This window comes from Tursiops truncatus, chromosome 1 (genome assembly GCF_011762595.2).
Source record: "Tursiops truncatus isolate mTurTru1 chromosome 1, mTurTru1.mat.Y, whole genome shotgun sequence".
Taxonomy (NCBI): domain Eukaryota; kingdom Metazoa; phylum Chordata; class Mammalia; order Artiodactyla; family Delphinidae; genus Tursiops; species Tursiops truncatus.
In genome coordinates this window covers 39,464,965-39,482,653 of record NC_047034.1, presented here as the reverse complement: position 1 = coordinate 39,482,653, position 17,689 = coordinate 39,464,965, and the positions used below count along the sequence as shown (strand labels likewise).

General features: G+C 39.5%; 1 long non-coding RNA gene and 1 pseudogene across 2 annotated transcripts; one reads left to right on the top strand and one right to left on the bottom strand.

The window, feature by feature from the left end:
* Positions 1 to 180: 180 nt before the first annotated feature.
* On the top strand, positions 181 to 15,311 carry LOC141278379 (uncharacterized). 2 transcript variants are annotated; one of them, XR_012331033.1, is made up of 4 exons: positions 181 to 264; positions 2,795 to 3,009; positions 9,079 to 9,231; positions 14,659 to 15,311. It is a non-coding gene; the product is annotated as an uncharacterized lncRNA (long non-coding RNA). The 2 variants fall into 2 exon arrangements; XR_012331031.1 differs by having other exon boundaries at positions 9,079 to 9,235.
* Positions 9,490 to 10,677, bottom strand: LOC101318043 (small ribosomal subunit protein uS7m pseudogene; annotated as a pseudogene).
* Positions 15,312 to 17,689: the final 2,378 nt, after the last annotated feature.

Here is a 17,689-nt window from a genome sequence, read left to right as displayed (position 1 = left end):
GGAGGACCGGCTGCCCAGTTTCATGGCTTCTCCAACAGCGTCGAGCTAGGGTCGTGCGCTTGCCCGCGGTGGAGTCGGGCGGAGTAACAGGGCGGTCTTCGGGTCCCGAGGCCGAGGTGGCCGGAGAAGTAGGCTCGATCCTAACCATCCAGACGCTGCAGTTTTGTTTCTGATCCTCAGAACCGGGGCCTGATTCCCTGGAGAGACTGAGGCTTCCGAGATGAGTTTCCAGTGCCGAGCAATACAGCTGTATATTGCTAAAAGGTGGTTGTTTTTGTTGGGTTTTTTTGGTAACCTTTCTCCTCCGTTTTCCTTCTCTTACCTTTTTTTTTGTGTGTGTGTCTTTGCTATTTCATTAGGGGAGTGGGTGCTGTCAGTTGTTAAATAAAATTAGGACAGGGTCCTTGCCCTGTTGGTGCTTTCTCAGTGCGCCTGACCTGCGGTCGAGCCTTGGAGCAGAACTCTGGAGAGGGCGGAGGCCCGTAGTGGAGGTGAGGCCAGAGCTGCAGTCTGGCAGGGTTTCCAGCCTGGCAGGCGATGCGCTCTGTAATGCTTTCCTGAATTTCATTAGGCAGGAGTAGGAACTGCATTTTTCGTTCACCAGATTTGAGGACGTCTGCTCTGCGCCAGGCTGCCTGGCATTGGGGGCTACTTAGGATTTTCTTCTTTTTTTATTTTTTTGGGGTTTTGGTTTTTTTTGAATTTTGCTCACCAGTAAGTAGAAGTGAGGACTTGTTGTGAACATCTAGTATGCAGATGTATGCAGAGTGGTATTTGGGGTCCACAGTAAGGTAGTCTTCAAACACTTAAAAATAAAGATTGTCCTGGAAGATTTCTATAGTAGGTCAATGCAGAATGGATCGAACCAAAAATAAGCCTCTCTGGCCAGAAAATAGTTCACTGAAAGAAACAACATCCCTAAAGCAGGAATGTCTAAATCAGGAATTGAGCCAAGAAAAGCCTGGGAAGTAAGTATTTGACAGCGTCTCAGTCTAAAGGGGAAGGTCTCCTGAGCAGGTACAAAACCTATCCGGTTCTGGTAGTGGAGGTAATTTCATCTCTATCAAAACCTGATATGATGCCATTAAATATTTGAATCATAAAACTAAACCTTTTATTCCTTACCAAATACAGTTCTGAATATTATTTTAATTCCCATATAATTTTTCTACAAGGAATGTCTTCGCCGAATGAAATGAATAGTCGTTTCCCTTGACAGTTATATTTTTCATTGTGAATTAACACATTGGTACTTTGGTTTTCATACACAAGTTCTAATGATCATGATTCAGCATCTCTGGTCATGTAACACAAAGGCCAGACCCAGAACTGAGTGAATTCACAAAGATAAATGTCACTCTGAGGCTGCTTGGCCAGCCAGCTTTCTGACACCCCAACTTTGCAACACCTTCCAGCCACTTTTCTACAGAAAGGAATTTTCATATATAGATCAGGACCAAAACATTGTGAAAGTTTGGGGACTTCTGTAACTTTTATTTATTAGTAAAACCCTTAAAGTGAGAAGATTTCACGATTTTCTTGAGTATAGCAAAGAAGGCAGAGCAGGCCAGACTGCATTCTACTCGGATGAAGAAAGGGTCTTGGGGTATGGCATTTAAAAAAAAAAGGCAGGGAAGGAAGTTTCTGTTTTGCCCCTGAAGAAAAGGATTCTGAAGAATAATAATAGGCCTCAAAATGGTATCCCAACAGTGAACAAGGACAGTATAGAAAGAGAAAAGTTTTAAGAAAATTTGGGGGATGTCTGTAAGGGATTAGAGGAAGAAAAGAATCTGGACAAGGAAGAAGCAAGCATTAAAAAGGGTTAATAATATCTAAGGATGCAGAGTCATGAGAGGGGTTTAAGAAAAGTCCTTTGGATTTGTTAACTAGAAGGATGTTGATTATTTTGTTTGGCTGCTTTTTTATTGTATTAAAATTTTCTAATATTATTTTCATTATATTTTAAGTTTGGAACAGACAGTACATTTTCATAGTTACAAAATCAAAATGTATAAGAATTTATAATTCACTATTGTGCTAGACCTCCCAGCGACTGTAAAAAGGCAAGGTAGAAATATATAAGGGTTAAAAAGAAATATGTAAACCTGTTATTTGGAGAAAGGGTGATAGTCTCTATATAAAATTATAATAATTTATAAACCATTTAGTATTAATAATGACTTTAGCAAGTTGATACAGTCAGTATGTAAAGATCAGTTATATTTTATGTACCAGCACTAAACAATTAGAAAATGAATTTTTTAAAAAGTGATACCATATACAAATGCACCAAAAATATTGAATACCTAGTGTATTCGTTTCCTGTGGCAGCTGTAGCAAATTACCACAAACTTGGTAGCTTAAAATGAATTCATCCTCTCACAGTTCTAGAAACCAAAAGTCTGAAATCAAGGTGTCAGCAGGGCCACGCTCCCTCCAGAGGCTTTAGGGGAGAATCTGCTCCTTGCCTTTTCCAGTTTCTGGTGTCTGCTGGCCTTCCTTGGCTTGAGGCCACAATCACTCCAACCTCTGCCTCCATCTTCTCATTGCCTTCTCCTCTGTGTGTGTCTTGAATTTCCCTTTTTCTTTATTATGTAAAGACACTACTGGCATTTACGGCCCATCTGGATAGTCCAGGATTATCTCCTGTCTCAAGATCCTTAATCATATGTGTAAAGATGCTTCTTCCAAATAAGAAAACATTTTACAGTTTCTGGGGATTAAGACCTAATGTCTTTGGGGCACCATCCCACCCATTGCACCTAGGAATAAATTTTTTTTTTTTTTTTTTTAGCGGTACGCGGGCCTCTCACTGTTGTGGCCTCTCCCGTTGCGGAGCACAGGCTCCGGACGCGCAGGCTCAGCGGCCATGGCTCACGGGCCCAGCCACTCCGCGGCATGTGGGATCCTCCCGGACCGGGGCACGAACCCGTGTTCCCTGCATCGGCAGGCGGACTCTCAACCACTGCGCCACCAGGGAAGCCCTAGGAATAAATTTTAATGAAAGAGGTACAAGAACTCTGTACTGAAAATTGTGTTATTGAGAGAAATTAGAGAAGACCCAAGTAGCTGGACAGATATTCAATGCTCATGGATCAGAAGACTTAATATTGTAAAAATGTCAGTTCTCCCAAATGATCTATAGGTTCAGTCTAATCCCTACTAGAATCCCAGCAGATTTTGTGTGTGTGTCTGTGTAAATTGACAAGCTGACCCTAAAATGTATATGGAAAGTCAGAAGATCAAGAACAGCCAAGACAATCTGGAAGAACAAAGTTAGGGGATTTATACTACCAGATGTTAGAAAGTAGACCAATGGACCTGAATAGGGTTCCCAAACAGATGCTTATGTGAACATTTTACTTATGCAAAAGTTGTAAATAGATTGTGGACCTAAATGTAAAAGATAAAATAATAGTGTCTCTAGAAAATACTTACGAATATATATAGCAGCCTATATACATGCTTAGAGGATGGGGTGTCAGACTCTGAGATGAAAGGGAGACTTTATCTCTTGTGTGTTCTGTTCACGGTTGGACTCTTTTACAATTTGTATGTATTACTGTTCCGAGGAAATAAATATTTAAAGAATCACTTAATAGACAAAACACAGGTAAATATAGTTAAAAAAACAATATTAAGACAATGTAACAAAGTAAACAAAGTAATGTTACAGTTATTAGAAGCTGGGAAGTAGAATGGAAGAGGAAAGATGGAAAGGCGATAGGGGTTTTATCCTCATTTTACAAAAGGAAAAAAATTTAAGCATGGTGATGATTGTGGACTACACCTTGATTCGCCAACTACAATAGGCACACAGGAAGGACCTCCACAGAGGTCCTGTTTTATTCATTTCCAGGTTCATAGTGAGTGTCTTTATGACATCACTTTTGCTGAAGAGTTTATTGATTTGCTCTTTGGGTCTCCTTTATTTTTACTTTAGCAGTGCCTGTCTTGGAATAAGTTTAACTCCAAGACAGAGTCAGGCAGCATGGCCAGGAGACTACCCACCATTAAGCCACTTATGTTGGACCAGGTCTGGTGGGGACAGTCCACGCATGTTTTCAACAGGAAGGAGGAGCTGTGTGGTTTTGTTTTATTTTTTAGAGCCCCTGATCCCCAGGTGGGGTGGGGTGGGGGGAAATCATACCTTAAGAGCTGAAAGAAACTTCAGAGTTCTGGTAACCCACTTTCTCTTAACCCCCTGGAATATTTACCATTTCTGAAGCTAGTCTTACAGCCTCCATTTAAACAGATACAGAGATAGGTAACTGCATCACAAAGTAGATCATTTCATTTTTTTAAAGATGTCTAGGTCTTAGAAAATATCTTTTTTTTTTTGACACTCAAAGCTCAACTACATGTAAGAGAAACCCCAAATAACAGTGTCAAACAAAATGAAAATTTATTTCTTTTCATGTAAAAGGGATCCAGAAGTTGAAACTCCTTGGCTGAAATAACAACTGCCATCAAGGTGTCAGGCACCCAGGCTTCTTCTCTCTTACCCCTCCTCCATTCCTGGAGTGTCACTTTTGCCCTTATGATCCAAAGTGGCTGCTAGAGGGCAGTCATCATGATCACACTCCTCACAGCAGGGTAGAGGAAGAAATGCAGGAGGGCACACCCCTTCTCTTTAAGGAGATTTTCTGGAAGTACCATATACCATTTATGCTGATATATCAATGTTCAGAACTTAGTCACATGGCCCACTAACCTCAAAGGAGGCTGGGAAATGTCAAAGTGCTCTGCTAAGAATCAAGGCTCTGTGGCTAAGGATGAAGGGAAAAATGAGTACTGAAAGGCAGCTAGCAAGCTCTATCACATGGGTCCTTTAAATATTTGAAAACAGCAATCATGTCCCACTTCAGCTTCTCTTTTAGGGTAAACATCATCATTCTCTTTGACAAATCGACAGTGATACTGTTTTCAGACCCTTCACCTCTTCAACTGTCCTGTTAACATGCTCTAGTTTGTGGTGAATACTTAGAATAAGACACCCCTCACGACAGTGTGAGATCTAATTGCTACAAAATCAATTTGAAATATTTTGACCCCTTTGCACCATATTTTTATTAATCCATCCTAAAATTAGCTTTCTTGGCAACAACTGCACTTGGTTACTAAATCTAGAATCAACTGCATCCTCCAGGCTTTTACATTTGTTAGTGTTTTGCCTGGTCTCTCCCCACTTAGACTCCAGTAGATTTTTTATTTTCCTTTTTCCCCCCCACTCCCCTCTCTCCTCAGTAAATGAGTTTAAATGTATTGCCATTTAATTTCACCTGGCTTGTTTTAGCTTACCTGAAACTTTTGAGAACTTTTTGAATTCTGACTTTCTTACCCAACATACTAAATGACTTGGCTGTGGGCATTTCTACCTGTGATAAATGAAATTTATCTTTAAGGTCAGGAACAGTGTCTTAATTTATATTCTCAGCATTGGGTACAATGCCTATGCATAGTAGATGTTTGTTTAAGGAATGAATTACGCAGTTAGACATAAAGAGCATTTTCTGGAAGAATTTTTTTTTAAGTTCTGGAATTGTTTGTGAAAGAAGACTATGAAATCTTCCTGTCTTTAAAAATAATATAGACTTTTATCTGGGAGAATTATATTTAAATGTGTATACAGTCTTTTAAAAGTAGGCAGGTGATTTAAACAATTTTGCTAAACTTCTAAATCATACAAATATGATTTTATAATGATTTGTTTGGCTAAATTTTTTAAAAAAAGAAAGAAAAAGACTAGACAGTGAAAAGTTTAAAGTTTACATTTTAATTCTGCCCCGATACAGAATATACCAACTCATTCATTTCTTTCCCTTGGTTTCACAAATTATAAAAGAGAATTCACAAATCAATTTTTCTTGCTTAAAAAAGGTGTTTGCAAGAATATTCATTAGGGACTTCCCTGGTGGTGCAGTGGTTAAGAATCTGCCTGCCAATGCAGGGGACATGGGTTCTAGCCCTGGTCTGGGAAGATCTCACATGCCGCCAAGCAACTAAGCACGCAAGCCACAACTACTGAGCCCATGTGCCACAACTATGAAACCTCGCGCCTACTGCCCATGCTCTGCAACAAGAGAAGCTACTGCAGCGAAGAGTAGCCTCTGCTTGCCACAACTAGAGAAAGCCCACGTGCAGCAACGAAGACCCAACGCAGCCAAATATATATATATATATATTCATTAAAACCAGTCTATAGGGAACTATAGAATCCAAATTGTGAGGTAATCTGAAGATCCAGGGATAAGATTAGATGTGTCAACCTCTGAAACGAATACAAACTAACATTAAATTGACTTGTGAAAGTAACTTGAAAATGTTTCAGAAACATGCTGCTCATGAGATTAGGGGCTCCTAAAATAAATTCTGGGAGATTGGAGATAGTAATCTAAATATAATGTATAGAATAATCTATAAATTTGGCACTTAGACATTGACAAAAACACAGTCATTGGCACATAGTAAATATTCAGATGTTAATTATTATTATTAAATATAGAGATTAGAAGTAAAATCAAAGCTTCTCCAGAACTGACCAAGGAGATGGCACCCCAAATATATACAATGGTCTCTTTTTTGGATAGAAATATTCCTAGAGATAACTATACAAAGAAAGAGGTTCCCTAAAGAATCTCGATTTATTAGGATATAAACAGGATTTTTAAAAAGTAACTGTTAAAAAGTCCCCCTTTCCCTCTGGATACAGGGTTTCTTAGCTACATCTTGATCTAATTCCATTACTTTTGGTTATCAGAGTAATGCGGTTCTGTTTAACATAGGCCAAATTTGTGGGGTTTGCAGTGGGTATGGGACCCTCCCCCCTGTCATCCCCCAGCCCTTTGAAGTGGGTCCAGGGAAGAAGAAGAATGGAGGCAGATTGTCTTCTTACTTCACTATTCTTAGGGTGGTAACCTTCACTCTGTCATTACTGCTGCTTCTCTAACACTCGCTGGTTATGGCAGTTCCAAATTCTGGGGGTGTTTTTGTTGGTCTTCAAAAGGGCTTTACCAGGGTAGGGGGCTGGGGGCGGGGTTGGGATGAACTGGGAGGTTGGGGTTGACATATATACACTAATATGTATAAAATAGATAACTAATAAGAACCTGCTGTATAAAAACTAAATAAATAAAATTCAAAAATAAAAAACAAAATAAATCCCCCTCCGCCTCAAAAAAGGCCTTTACCTCCTCCACTGTCCCTCAGCCCTTACTGTGGGTGACTCACCTTACTGGTCTGTAACCCTCACCTGGTGGGCAGCCCTCTTAAATGGAGTACTGAAAACATGGTAAATATAAAATTTATAGTAATGGGAGTTATTAATTGAGACAGTTATTAGAAATTATTACTTCTGAGCCATGAATTGCATTTTGAAACTAAAGTGTTTTAATTATAAGATACTTAAGCCTCTGTGAAGCATCCAACATTTTATAGTTTGAGATGTAATGATAATGGGTAGGATGAATTAAATTGTGAAGAAAAATCCTACCTTTGTTTCCAACATTTAATTTTATATATGATTTAAGCTAAGAATACTGCAAGGAGATGGATTATAAACAGAATGAATATATGCCAGTGTGAAAACCAGGACTTAATACTATTAATAAATACTATTGTATTAGAACTTGAGAAAAGCTTCTCTACGAAGAAGCAACAGGAAACAGTCAATTTTAGGGACCTCAGCATATAAAATAAAGGCTTGTTGCTATGAAGTCTCTGTCTCTTTCTGCCTCCCCACACACACACCCCTCATTTCTCATCTCTCAGCTCTATTCTCTCTCTGTTTACCTTCATTCTTTGTTACTGCAAGCAGCCACTCCCAGACAGGAACTTCCTTTAAGCTCATTAAATAGCAAGGAGTGCAGGAGAAACATGGTATTTTTCTAGACCAGTGGCTTTCAAACCTTTTGTTACCCACTGCAGTACGTATTATATTGTCAACCCAATACAGACATATAAATGTGTATCAGTCAGCTATTTGTAATAAAACAGCCAGAACATCTTAGGGATATACAAGAGCAAGCATTTCTTTCACTCAGTTGTGTGTTGGTTAGGGTCAGCTGATCTATGCTGGACTCAGCTGGGTGTCATGGCTGATCTTGGCAGGGCTTGCTCATGGGTCTGTGGGTTGGTGGGTGGTTAGCTGATATAAACTGATCCTGGCTGGTGGGGTCTAGCTTGGGTGGTTCTGCCCCATGTGTCTCTCATCCTATTATTGATTCTCGTGGACTAGCCTGAGCATATTGTTCTTATGGAAATGGCAGAGGTGCAAAATAGTAAGCCCAGTTGCACAAATATTCTTCAAACCTTTGATCATGTCACATCTAACATTCCACTGGCTAGAGCAAGCCAATGGCAAGCCCTAAGTCAAGGACAGAAAAGTATACTCACGGAGATAAGGGGAATGAATATTTTTAAACAATAACCTATCAAAAATATATAAATATAACTGAATCAAAAGTTCCATAAAACAATTCTTAGCAAGTAGTTTGGGTCAAGATCTGTAGTTTGAAAAACCGTTTTCTAGAGGCATGTTGATTCAAACATACGTGATCTATGTCTTAGAAGTGTAATTTGAACACCAAACTGAGTTAATTCTGACAATTCTCTCTCCAGCCTCACTTGACTGGGGTAGGATATTGGTGTGGGGACATAGTGAGATTTGCATTCTTGTCACTCCAATCAGTATTACTCGATGTGTAGTCCACAAACAAGCTAGTCCACTGACGGGTGCCAGTCCACAAACTGTTCATTACTAGACCGTGACCATAGTGAGGTAAGGTTCCAGAATATAAACGAACACACTGTTTATTTCATTGAGAAAAATCTTACTTAAAAAAACAAAAGTCCGCTGAATGAAACTGCGTGCTTATTGGTGTAGTTGCTTTACACTTTGATCAAACTTCCTTATCTCAATCTCTGGTCAGTAACAAACAGTTCACAGACCAGCATTACCCAAGGAAGACCCAGAATCTTCTAAACAGGAATCTCCGTGAAATAGTTATCTTGTGTATCTGAGACAAAGAAGGGATGTTTTGGAAAAGTAGATTCTTAAGCGTTTCATAAATATTGTAGGGGAAGAAACCAGTAATGAGAAAGGAGCTGAAGAAACAAGAGCAGAGAGAGATTAACTGATGGAGCAAAACGTTGAAGAATGAAGGAGCGACAAGGACAAGGTGGTCTTGACCAAGAGGCAGTACACCTCATCCTCCTAAAAAGGAGATACTGGTAGGTAAGTCTGTAGGAGAGGGTGCTGGACATTTGGGGTATTTCATGCCTGAAGGTATCATTGTTGTCTATGAATTAAGGGTCAAGATCATCTGCTGATCATCAGTAAACATGCTGCTCCATCCTTCTTATGAGGCCCGCCTGCCCTTGAAAGGGAAGTATACGCTTAACCCACAGGTGTTCTGCAACATGGAGGTGGCTCACGCTGTTTCTTGCAACAGAGCGCGCTGTGTTCCTCCCAGCTCCTCCGCCCACCCCTTACCACCAGCGGTAGTGGGTACGCGCGCGGTTAGCCTCGGCCGTCTTGTGCGTGTCGTGCTTTCTGTTTATCACAGGGCCCCGCTTGTGAAAAGCCTCCAGCAGCTCCCGAGACAGCTTCTCCGGCATCAGCACCCGCCGGAGCTTCATTCTCCCTACATGCAGTAATCATCCACTTCATGGCCAGGAAGTGGCGACGCTGGTCGGCTAGCGGCACAGGGACCTGATAGAAATGGCCACCCTTGAGCATGGGTACCAGCCCAATCACAGGCTCACAGTTTTTCAGTGCTTGTTGGAAGATGGTGTAAGGGTTGCGTTCAGTGGTTGCCTGTTCTTCTGCAGAAGCAGCGTGGTACTTCTCAAACTGCTTCCTTTTCACAGTTTCCAGAGTCTGCGTCATGAGGGATCTGGCCAGTATTTTGTTTCCTCCTTTCATCATCATGTTGGTGAATTTACTGATCACTGGGTCTTCAAACACAGAGCTTGTTTTCGTCGCTGGAGCAGCTTTGATAACCGGAGTCTTCCTGAGCTCCCGCTCATACTTTTCCTCCTCATTCAGCTCGGCCGAGGGCTTGCGGTAATATGCCTTGTCAATCTGGGGGTCCTGGTATTCAGGACCATAGCGGCTCCACCTCACCTGGGTCAGCCCTGGGAGCCGCAGGACAACACTCCGCACGCCCAGCAGCAAGCCCGACCACCCTTGTGCAGCCTTCACCGCGGCGGCAGCCAACTTGGCTGGCCAATAAATTTCTTTTCCTCAATATTTTGTTAGTAGAATCATCAAACATACAGAAATGTAGAAAGAATTATACAGGGAGAATTAATTTACCTACCACCTGGATTCTACAATTTATTTTTATGTTATGTCAATCTCAGTTTGAGGCCAATTTGGAAATGGGGTTTGCCTGGTGGCGCAGTGGTTGAGAGTCTGCCTGCCGATGCAGGGGACATGGGTTCGTGCCCCGGTCCGGGAAGATCCCACACGCCGCGGAGCGGCTGGGCCCGTGAGCCATGGCCGCTGAGCCTGCGCATCCGGAGCCTGTGCTCTGCAACGGGAGAGGCCACAACAGTGAGAGGCCCGCGTACCGCCAAAAAACAAACAAACAAAAACAATTTGGAAATGGAATGGTTATTATTTTGTTTACCGAAGTTAGTAAATACTAGTGAAGACTCTGGGAAAGGAATCATTTCTAATTCAACAGGTCAAGTATGAATGTTCTTGGCTTCTGTTTTGATCAGGGTTCTTCAGAGAAGATGGATCTATCTATCATCTATCTATTTATCTATCCATCTATCTATCATATGTATATTGGCTCTTGTGATTATGGAGGCTGGAAAGTCCCAAGATCTGCAGGGTGAGTTGGCAAGCTGGAGACCCAGGAGGGCAGATGGTGTAGTTCTAGTCCAAAGAGCCAATGATTCAGCTCAAGTCTGAAGGCAGGAAAAATGCTGATGTGCCAGTTCAAAGGCCATCAAACAGTAGGAATTCTCTCACTTAGAAGAAGTTCAGCGTTTTTGTTCTATTCAGGTCTTCAACTGATTGGATGAGACCCACCCACCTTGGGGAGAGCAATCTGCTCTACTCAGGCTAAGGATTTAAGTGTTAATCTCATCCAAAAACACCTTCACAGAAACACCCAAAATAATGTTTGGCCAAGTATCTGGGCACCCTGTGGACCAGTCAAGTTGACACATGAAATTAACCATCACAGCCTCTTTATGCTATGTATACTAAGGAGAACAGTATTCATCCCCAACCTACCTCTCAGGTTGCTCCTTCCCCACCCTCCCAGAGGAAAAATCATTGTAACACTCTTGTTTCTGGAAGATATGGCATATTTACTTTGTAAGTTTTGTGAACCCACCACTGAATATCCTTAGGGGTTTAACACCTCACTGTGAATAATACTATTTTAAACAAGTCTTATGTAATTGTGTATTTTTTTTCTCTACAAACACATATAAAACTATTTTCAATTTCTGTGGAATGGAATAAAATATAAATATACGTGCAATTATTTTAACCAACCAAATGTTTTAAATTTTTAACTATTATAAAGCAAACGCTGTGTTTTAAGGTGTTAAGTTGTTAGGTTTTCAGACTAACTCAGTCTTCATATTTTTCTTCCTATTTATTAATAAACCAGAAATGGCTTTCCTGGTTCTTAACTTTTTTTCTACTTTTTCACAATTTCTTAGTTTGAAGGAGCAAGTAAGTCACAAACTACATTCAGTGAATCTAGAGTCTTTAAAATTCATTTCTTCATTATTCCACAAACATTTATCTATCATAATTTTGAGCTTCTGCTGTACAATGAAGTGAATCAACTACATGTATACCTATATCTCCTCCCTCTTGGACCTTCCTCCCACCCCTGCATCCCACCCATCTAGGTCATCAGAGAGCACGGAGCTGAGCTCCCTGTGCTATATGGTAGGTTCCCACTAGCTATCTATTTTACACATGGTAGTGTATTTATGTCAAACGTCATCTCCCAATTAGTCCCACCCACCCCTTTCCCCCCAGGTCCACATGTCCATTCCCTACGTCTACATCTCTATTCCTGCCCTACAAACAGGTTCATCTGTACCATTTTTCTAAATTCCACATATACACATTAATATACGATATTTGTTTTTCTGTTTCTGACTTACTTCACTCTGTATGACAGACTCTAGGCCCATCCACATCTCCACAAATGACCCAGTTTTGTTCCTTTTCATGGCTGAGTAATATTCCGTTGCATATATGTACGACATCTTCTTTATCCATTCATTTTTGGGACATTTAGGTTGTTTTCATGTCCTGGCTATTGTAAATAGTCCTGCAATGAACAATGGGGTACATGTGTCCTTTTGAATTATGGTTTTCTCAGGGTATATGCCCAGGAGTGGGATTGCTGGGTCATTATGGTAGGTCTATTTTTAGTTTTTTAAGGAAACTCCATATGTTCTCCATAGTGGCTGTATCAATTTACATTCCCACCAACAGTGCAAAAGGGTTCACTTTTCTCCACACCCTCTCCAGCATTTATTGTTTGTAGATTTTTTTTGATGGTGGCCATTCTGACCAGTGTGAGGTGTTACCTCATTGTAGTTTTGATTTGCATTTCATGTGCCTCTTGGCCACCTGTATGTCTTCTTTGGTGAAATGTCTATTTAGGTCTTCTGCCCATTTTTTAATTGGGTTGTGTGGTTTTTTGATATTGAGCTCCATGAGCTGTTTGTATATTTTGGAGATTAACCCTTTGTCTGTTGCTTCATTTGCAAATATTTTCTCCCATTCTGAGGGTTGTCTTTTCATCTTATTTATGGTTTCCTTTGCTGTGCAAAAGCTTTTAAGTTTTATTAGGTCCCATTTGTTTATTTTTGTTTTTATTTTCATTACTCTAGGATGTGGTTCAAAAAAGATATTGCTGTGGTTTATGTCAAAGAGTGTTTTTCCTGTCCAGGCTTACATTTAGGTCTTTAATCCATTTGGAGTTTATTTTTGTGCATGGTGTTAGGAAGTGTTCTAATTTCATTCTTTCACATGTAGCTGTCCAGTTTTCCCAGCACCACTTATTGAAGAGGCTGTCTTTTCTCCATTGTATGTTCTTGCCTCCTTTGTTATAAATTAGGTGACCATATGTGTGTGGGTTTATCTCTGGGCTTTCTATCCTGTACCATTGATCTATATTTCTGTTTTTGTGCCAGTACCATACTGTCTTGATTACTGTAGCTTTGTAATATATTCTGAAGTCAGGGAGCTTGATTCCTCCAACTCTTGTCTTTCTTTCTCAAGATTGCTTTGTAAACCTGGTCTCTAGTGATGGAGTCTGTGAGTGCACAAGGACGTTAAATACAGGGGTGAGGGCCACACTAGGATGAGCTTCAGTAGCTATGGAAACATGGAGGGGGGATCCTATAAGACTTTCTGTAGGACCTGATGTCTGAATTGAGTCCTGAAGAACAAGCACTAGACAGCCAGATGGAATAAATAGAAGGGAGTATTGGGCAAGAGAGGAACAGCATGTGCAAAGGCCCAGGACCTCCATCTTTGGGTTATTCTGGTCCATCTTTTCTGTGTTTTTAATCTCTGTCTTTCCATTTGGCCCCTTTTCCATGTCTTATAAACATGTTAATGTTTCTTATATTCAAAAGCAATGCAAAAAATAATCCCTCCCTCAACATTGTGTCCTCCTCAGGCTACTGTTCTATCTTCCTCTTTCTCAATGTAGGCATGCTCCTTGAAGGAATATAGGACCTACCTCAAGTCCCTTACCTCCCGTTCCATCTTTAACCTGAGGACACAGGAGACCTTCATGGAAAAGAGGGGAGGGTTACAAGTAAAAGAACAAATGGTAATTCTGGAAGGTGAAGGATAATGGGAAGACAAGAATTCACCCTGTATGTGTTCAAATGAAAGTTCTGAGAACTTTGGTAATGAACAAAGAAGAAAGACTTTTGAATAACTTTCCAGATGTGTTCCAGGCAATTGTGATAAAGAAAGGGGATTTTGTTGAAGTTTTAAGTAAGTTTTCTCCTTAGGGATTTTCTTCAGAGGGTATAGTAAAGATCTGAATTTCTATTTTAATTACTTCAGGTTGCTGGATTTGTGATTCTTTTAATGCTAGAACTGAACCGCACATCTGCCTTGTATTATGTGGATTACATTTCACTTTTAAGCTAGTAAATGCAATATTGGTTTTTTTTTTTTCTTTTTCTTTACGCGGGCCTCTCACTGCTGTGGCCTTTCCCGTTGCGGAGCACAGGCTCCAGACGCGCAGGCCCAGCGGCCATGGCTCACAGGCCCAGCTGCTCCACGGCATGTGGGATCCTCCCGGACCGGGGCACGAATCCGTGTCCCCTGCATCGGCAGGCGGACTCTCAACCACTGTGCCACCAGGGAAGCCCCAATATTGGTTTTTAAAAAATTTTTTAGTGTTTCATATACTATGATATTTTAAGGTACCAGAAGATCAGTATTTTTTGTTGGAATAAAACCATTATTCTAAAAATGTCTGAAATTTGAGTCATTTACATATTAAACTGGATTACAATTTCTAATCAAACTTTCACTTATTTAGATAAACTTCTTCACTGCCTCCATAATTCTTAAGAGGAAGAATTAATGACAATTGAAAGGAAAATCTCCTGTTGGAAGAATAATACTTATTTGTGTTCCAGGAACTTCTGAACAAATAGAATATGAAAATGCCAGTATTGAAACTAAGGCAAGAAACTCTCTGCATGGAATCCCACCATGAAACTGAAGAAGCCAAAAGAGAACTGTAATATCTCTTTTAAAAGAATTAGAACAACAGCTTGCTGTCAACAAAAAGATCACAACCCATGGAAAAGATAGCTATTAAAAATATGTCATCAAAGTCAACAAGAGATAGAGACAGAGACAGAGATCTTTGGAGATGGAGTAAAAAGAAAATATATGGAGTTAACTAATAACCAATATGTCCTCTTCCAACTAGTGTAGAATTAGAAAGAGCTTTCTCAGCAACTGGAAAAATGTGCACAAAAATAAGTTCACTGTCTAATAAAAACCAATTGACACTTAAAGAAACATCTTTCTTTAAAAAGAGATATCATATTTCATCTTATATTTTTCATGATTAATTACATTTTCTTTATTTCATGTAGTGTGTATATTAGTTTGTAACACTTTATTTTACCGGCCAACAACTGATATTGGTAATGATTTATATTTAATGTTTAAATTTTTGTAATTTTTCATTTTACTTAATGTATGATTTTAAAATTTAAACTGCATTAAATACCTAGTATTACATTTTAATTTTATGAATTAAAAAGCTTCAAAACAGAAATACTAGTATGTTAGTTATTATTTGAATCAAGTATCCCAATTCTGCTATTATGCATGTTCTCTGGTATTGCAATGATTTTTTTAAAGATGAAGTTCTCTCATAAGATCATCTCTGATTCCACCCCAGGAAAACTATGGGTTTTACTCCCTTGAGTAGATTGTGCAGATCCGTTGATAATAACTACAATACTTCATTGAAATGATGTATTTATCTGTTTCCCTCTATTGTGTCACAAAATCCTTGAATATTTATAAAACAGGAAGTAATTTTCTTAATTACAATGGGGAAATACTCTTCAGGTTTGTTGAGTGTTTGTTTAGTATGGGGAAGGACCTGAAAGCTACACCAGCTCTGGATATTACAACGAAATTGAGTTGTGGACATTCCCTGGGACAGACTGGGCTTCCCAAAGGTACAGCCAGTCAGCTAGCTCTGCCTTATTTTCCCTTAACTTCAACCATGTCTAAAACTGAGGAGGACCATCTGTGCTATGTAATAAAAAGTTATAGTCTTTATGCCATAATGATGATAATTTTGAAACTTAATATATTCAAAGTCTGTACTTATAAAAATAAGTTTAAAATGTGTTTAAATCTCATTTAAAAAGGAAAAACTCATTTTGATTATTTTCTTATTATCTAACCTGTTTGGTAAATGCTTAGTCATGATCAAAATAAGATAATGTATATGGAAGCAACATGTAAATTGTAAAATGCTGCACAAAAGATTCTAAGAGCCATGGTTAAAGACAGGAAACATCCTCTTCTCTCCCCCAGAGGGAATCATCCTAAATCTGTTAATTTTTCTTAATAGATTTTCATTTCCAACCACACAAACTCTTGATACTGGTTTTTGAAACCCCATTAAATTACAGGCAGAAATATAGCCCTACACTGATCCTTTAGATCAAACTTTTCCTCATACCAGGCCGGACACAGTTCCTAGGCCTGCCTCAGGCTGCCCTACGCCTGACTTAGGATTCTAGTTTTTAGAGAGGTAGAGCATTCTTTGCTCATTTGCCTTTCCTTCATTGTAGCATTAGGCTCAAGCATGAAACCTTTCTCTGTAACTTTTCTTTGAAAGCACCAACAAAGTTAGCTTCAAAATTATTTTATTTTTTTAAACATTTTTTCTTATAAAGTGTTTATATTTATTTATTTATATTTATTTATTTTTTGGCTGCGTTGTGTCTTTGTTGCTGCGAGTAGGCTTTCTTCAGTTGTGGCGAGCAGGGACTACCCTTTGTTGCGGTGCACGGGCTTCCCATTGCAGTGGCTTTTCTTGTTGTGGAGCATAAACCAGCCTATCCTGTATATTTCTTTTTTTTTAATTTATTTTATTCAAGTATAATTGATTTACAATGTTGTGTTAACTTCTGCTGTACAGCAGAGTGATTCAGTTATACATATATATACATTCTTTTTTATGTTCTTTTCCATTATGGTTTATCACCAGATATTGAATATAGTTCCCTGTGCTATACAGTAGGACCCTGTTGTTTATCCATTCTATATATTGATATCATAGTTTGCATCTGCTAACTCCAAACTCCCAATCCATCCTTCCCCTAACCACCTCCCCCTTGGCAACCGAAAGTCCATTCTCTATTTCTGTGAATCTGTTTTGTAGATAAGTTCATTTGTGTCATACTTTAGATTCCACATATAAGTGATATCATATGGTATTTGTCTTTCTCTTTCTGACTTACTTCACTTAGTATGATAACCTCTAGGTGTTACCGAGTCTAAGCTTGTACTGCTCACCGCACAACAGGCCAATAATCAAGAGACGAGTTGTTGGGGCAAAGAATAGCAACTTTATTTGGAAAGCCAGCAAATAGAGAAGATGGCGGGCTCATGCCCCAAAGAACCATCTTTCCTGAGTTAGAATTCAGGCTCTTTTATACTAAAAGGGGAGAGAGTAAAGTCAAACACTTCCTGGTTCCCATCAGCCTCTGGAGGGGATGTGTTAATTTCTTCTTCCCTGCAGTCATTCACAGGTGGGCCTGGTCATGTTATTTCCTGTGAGCTAAACAAAAGTATTTTAGCTTAAAGTTCATTACCTGGGAAGCAGGATTCCCAGAGATGGGCCATTATGTATAATTTAAGCTTATAGGCAACATCCCTTTAGTGATTAACTTGTAATAAAATACAAAAGGTTCTTCCCTACTGCATATGTCCATCCATGTTGCTGCAAATGGCACTATTTCATTCTTTTTTTTATGGCTGAGTAGTATTCTACTGTATATATATACCACATCTTCTTTATCCATTTATCTGTTGATGGACATTTAGGTTGCTTCCATGTCTTGGCTATTGTGAATAGCGCTGCTGTGAACATAGGGGTGCATGTATCTTTTTGAATTATAGTTTTGTCTG